Source organism: Oxyura jamaicensis, unplaced genomic scaffold, assembly GCF_011077185.1.
Source record: "Oxyura jamaicensis isolate SHBP4307 breed ruddy duck unplaced genomic scaffold, BPBGC_Ojam_1.0 oxyUn_random_OJ67123, whole genome shotgun sequence".
Classification (NCBI taxonomy): domain Eukaryota; kingdom Metazoa; phylum Chordata; class Aves; order Anseriformes; family Anatidae; genus Oxyura; species Oxyura jamaicensis.
This window is the reverse complement of record NW_023308395.1, coordinates 5,244-10,636: the sequence shown is the minus strand read 5'-3', so window position 1 is coordinate 10,636 and position 5,393 is coordinate 5,244. Positions and strand designations below refer to the sequence as shown.

General features: G+C 40.7%; 1 long non-coding RNA gene across 2 annotated transcripts; it reads right to left on the bottom strand.

Moving 5' to 3' along the window:
- Positions 1 to 448: 448 nt before the first annotated feature.
- On the bottom strand, positions 449 to 2,838 carry LOC118159099. Of its 2 annotated transcripts, XR_004746996.1 has the most exons (3): positions 1,794 to 2,838; positions 911 to 1,271; positions 449 to 865 (listed from the first exon to the last, which is right to left on the bottom strand). It is a non-coding gene; the product is annotated as an uncharacterized LOC118159099 (long non-coding RNA). The 2 variants fall into 2 exon arrangements; XR_004746995.1 differs by lacking the exon at positions 1,794 to 2,838 and having other exon boundaries at positions 911 to 1,332.
- Between the last annotated feature and the right edge of the window lie 2,555 nt (positions 2,839 to 5,393).

The window sequence follows — 5,393 nt, the reverse complement described above, 5'->3', positions numbered from 1 at the left end:
AAAAACTCCTTGGTCCTCTTATCTCCCAGACTAGAGTCTCAATGTTCACCCTTCAAACCCTCTATTTACACAAATTGCTGGACCCTTCCTTTGCATGACACAAGAACTATGTACACTAATCTTTTTTCTTAAATAGGAGCTTATATTTCATCATGCGGCCCTAGCATTGTTCCATACTGACACGAATCAAATAAACACATTTCACAGTGAGATAATGTGTTCAAAATCCTGGTTGCAGTTGGCGATCATCCAAAGAGGGCATCCCGGAAACGTGTCAGTCAGAACCAGGAAATAACGATACCCCCCTTTTCTAGGGAGTTCTGAAAGATCAATTTGCCACTGTCGTCCCAGATAATTTCCTTTACCAATTACTCCAAATTTTATTCTATTCTTAGTATTGAGGTTATTGTGTAAACAAATGCTACATTGTTGAGTTACTTGTGTTATCGTTGTCTATAAATTTCGTCCCACTAATGTGTGACTCAGGCTCTTATGCAATGTGTCAGCTCCCCAATGTGTTTTATTGTGTTCTGTAAGAACTGTGGGCCATATCAAATTAGAGGGTATTACTACTCGGTTATCTTTTAAATATACCCATCCATCTGGTTTCATTTTACCTTTCAAATCTTCAATTAATTTTAAGTCTTCTTTTGTATAATTTGGCTTTTGGTTTATGTATATAGTTTGGACTTTACCGTCTGGTATCAAAGATGATGCCTTCACTTCAGTTAATCCAGCTACCTGCTTAGCCTCTTGATCTGCCAATCGATTTCCAATTTCAAAATCGGCGTTCCCCTTTTGGTGTCCCCAACAATGCATGCTACCTTTTCTGGTTGTTTTACCGCCTCTAACAATTTTACAATTTCTTCAGCATGTTTTATCTGTTTTCCCTGAGCGGTCAGCAATCCACGTTCTTTCCAAATTGCTCCATGAGCATGCACCACGCCGAATGCATATTTAGAATCTGTCCAAATATTTACTTTCCTTCCTGCTGCTAGTTCCAGTGCTCGCGTAAGAGCAATTATCTCTGCTTTCTGGGCGGACGTCCCAGGAGGTAATGGTTTGGACTCGATTACCTGTTGAGTGGTTGTAACAGCATACCCTGCCTTACGTTGTCCTTGTTTCACAAAGCTGCTTCCATCAGTATACCAAGATTCGTCAGCATCTTCTAAAGGTTCTTCCTTAAGATCAGGTCGATTAGAATACACAGTCTCCATTGTTTCTATACAATCGTGTTATTGGTTCATCCAGAGTTCCGCTAAGGAAAGAAGCTGGATTTACAACGTTAGTGACCACAATTTCCACATCATCTTGTTCTACTAGTATTGCTTGATATTTTAAAAATCTCTGTGGTGAAAGCCAATGGTTTCCTTTTTGTTCCAAAACTGCTGAGACCATATGGGAGACTAACACCGTCATTTTCTGTCCCATTGTAAGCTTCCGAGCCTCCTGTATATTGATAACAACAGCTGCAACAGCCCGAAGGCATCCGGGCCATCCTTTACTTACTTCATCTAATTGTTTAGAGAAGTAAGCTACTGCTCGTTTGTAGGGACCCAATCTTTGTGCTAGTACTCCCAAAGCTATCCCTTGTCTCTCATGAGAGAACAACCAAAAGGGTTTCGAGAGATCCGGTAATCCCAAAGCCGGGGCTTGCATCAATTCTTGTTTAAGTTGTTTAAAGGCTTTTCGTGCTTCTCCAGTCCAGACTAACTTTGACTGATTATTCTTTATCAATTAATATAGAGGCTTTACCATTAGTCCATAATTATAAATCCAAAGGCGACACAAACCTGTCATTCCTAAAAAGGTTCATAGCTCCTTTACCATTTGGGGTTCTGGAGTTCGGCAAATGAATTCCTTACGTTCAGTTCCTAGTTCTCGTTGTCCTCCCGAAATTTCAAATCCCAAATAGGTCACGCGTTGTTGAACCAGCTGGGCTTTCTGTTGGGAGACTCAATATCCATTTAAACCCAGAAAATTAAGGAGACTTATAGTCCGTTGAATACAACTCTCTTCAGTCTCGGTAGCTATTAAGAGATCATCTACATATTGTAACAAAGCCCCTTCAGTGTCCGGAGGCATCCAAATCTCGAGTTCCTTTGCTAATTGGTTTCCAAAAATGGTGGGGCTATTCTTGAATCCTTGAGGTAGTACTGTCCACGTAAGCTGCATCTTTCTGCCTGAGTCGGGGTTTTCCCATTCCAAGGCAAATAGGTTTTGGCTTTCTGTGGCTAAGGCTAGGCAGAAGAAGGCGTCTTTTAAATCCAGTATGGTAAACCAAACTTGACTATTCTTTAATTTAGTCAGCAAAGTATAAGGGTTTGCCACTACTGGATGTATATCCTCGGTGATTTTATTTATGGCCCTCAAATCCTGAACTAGCCTATAACTTTTTCCATCTGCCTTTTTGATTGGCAATATGGGTGTATTGTATTCTGATTTGCATTCAACTAATAATCCATACTGTAGAAATTTATCAATTATCTCTTTAATTCCTTTCCTATCTTCTATCCTCAAAGGATATTGCTTAACCTTAACGGGTTTCTCTCCTGTTTTTAATTTAATAATTATTGGGGTCACATTTTTAGCTCTTCCAGGGACTTCAGTGGCCCAAACTCCTGGATACACTTGATCTGTGATCTCTGAGGGTATTTCACTTTTAGGGTCAGTTTGTATTAGTGCCAAGCTCAACACATTTATTAGTTGTTCTCCTATCTTTAATTCCATTTTCCCTTTTTCAAAGACAATTTCTGCTTCTAATTGCTCTAACAAATCTCAACCTAATAGAGATTTTGGAGATCCAGGTAGATATAAAAACCTATGTATCCCCATTTGTTTAAAAACCTATGTATCCCCATTTGTTTTCCCAATTTATATTTCAGTGGTTTTAAGAAAAAAACTTTTTCTTGTTGGCCAGTAGCTCCTATCACAGTCACAAAGTTTTTATCTTCTGGTATTAGTTTCTGGTTCAGCACTGAATAAGAGGCTCCTGTATCTATTAAAAATTCCATCTCCTGTTCCAATTTCCCTAACTTAATTTTAACCAGTGGATCCGCTAGGGTGAATTCCCCCAGTCTACTTCATTGTTCAGGAGAAATGTTAGCTATTACAGGTCGGGCCCCACTCAGCTTTGGACACTGTCCTTTCCAATGACCTATTTCCTTACAATAGGCACACTGATCTGATCTTAAGGGCTGTTGAGGTCCTCCCCGTCTTCCAACTCCCCTACCCTTAACTCAAAGGGGTTCTTCTTGTTTTCTCAATGCAGCTATGGTTGCTGCGGCAATAGTTTGTCCTAATTTCTGTCTTTCTTCCCCTTCCCGGTTTCTAAATACTCTCCAATCCTCTTCCACCAACCTTTCCAAATCTCTTATATCTGGTTCCTTCATTTTCTGAAGTTTCCGCCTTATATCCTCGGCGGACTGTCCTAGGAATAATGAAACCAGCTGTAGTTTACCCTCCTCAGATGAGGGATCTAAGGTGGTGCACTTTTGCATGGCTGTTCTTAAACGGTCAAGAAATTCTGTGGGTGTCTCAGATTGTCCCTGTTTTATTGTATATAGTCTTGACCAATTAACCGATTTTGGTATCGCATTTTCCAAAGCAATTCTTATCCATTCCTGGTATCTTTTTAACAATCGATACTCATTGTCATCATTATAATCCCAATTAGGGTCCGTTCTAGGCACGTGAACTTCCACCGTGCCTGGTAGAGCTCCCGTTACTGTTTGAATCTGTACTTGTGTCCGAGCAGTTTTAATTACTAGTTGTTTTTCTGTCTCAGATAATGCAGCCAGCATTATTTCTATATCCTTCCAATCTGGATCTAAGTTCTTCACAATTAGCTCAAATCTTTTAGCAACTGCCTCCGGATCATCTCGGTACCCTTTTACTGCTTCTTTCCAGGAATCTAAATCATTTGTTGTAAAGGGCACCTTTATTCTGGCAGGCCCGTTAGCTCCCATGGCTTGCCGCAAAGGGACTTGAATTATTGGCCCTGCTTTGCTCCTTGTACGAGCAGTTATCGGAGTAAATTCCTTTTGATCTATATCATCTCTCGTTCCTTCAGCTCCTGTTTCCTTACCTACACCGCCATCTATCGGCACAGGAGGTAGAGGCGAAACAAAATCCTCCATTCTTTCCTCTGGTTCGCTTAATTTTAAACATCTTTGTCCAATACTACATGCCGAACAACACCTCTTCATTTTCCCAGCACCATCCTTCCTCATATCTTTTTCCATTGCCAATATTAAGGGATCTTGTGGTGCTAGGTTAATTCCACGCCCCTTTTGCCACTCTGGGTGATTCCTCAGAGTAAAAAACATATCAGCGTACATTACCTCATCCCATTTTCCTTCTCTCCATAGGAACAACATTAACTGTAACAAAGTATTATAGTTTAAAGTTCCATTAAAAGGCCACTTTTCTCCACATTCCAGCTTATAAAGTGGCCACCATTGATTACAATATTTTATCAATGTTTTCCTGTTCACGCTTCCACTGGCAGATCCTCCAATATCCTTCCAATGACTCAAAACACATCCTAAAGGGCTTTTCTTTAAAATCCCACCACTTTGTCTTCCTCCCATTTTCCCAGTTCACACTCACAGAATGCACTTAACACTTACAAAATGCAGCATGCAGGTATCTTTCTACAGCCACGCCAAGAACCCATTATTATTACCAAGAATATAGCCAAATTCACAATAACAATAATCAGAGGCAAATTCCACATTTGATAAGTCAGGAAACCGAAATAAGTAACACTGTAACAAATGAACCTTATAAGCAAACTTGCCAGGTTCCAAATGGCAATTGAATGCCAACAAAATAAAGCAAAATCAAACGTATATTTAAGGTGCTAGCCACAAAAGTATACACCACCCTGCAGAAGTTTAACTTTTGTCTTCTGACTTATGGGCAGTTTCAAATGACCGGTCTACCAAACAAACAAACCAAAATAAAGAATACCGTCACAGCGATGGGGTCCTTGTCTGCCTCCGCAGTGATCCATTGAGTCAAGGAGTCCCTCCGGGAAATCCCAGGGGTACCCTAGGGAGTCCTATTCCCAGCGGGTCCTACAGCCCGGCAGAGAGGGGTACCATCTGGGGTGCCAGATTGATTCAAAGAACGAAGTCAAAATTTCTTAGTGACTAAGTATCCTTTATTGACAGCGCGCTGGATGCACAGGGGATCCTTCCACCTAACGTGCATACCTGAAGTGACAAACTATCTCATATTTATACAGCAGAACAATGAGTATTCAATTAACGCCTATACATATTCATTACCTAAATCCGCCTACTCTCGCTTCATATGCTAATTAGCTTAACAGTCCTTTGCGCTTGCGCAGTATTCTCTGGTGGTCGTCCAGGTGGTCATCAGGATGA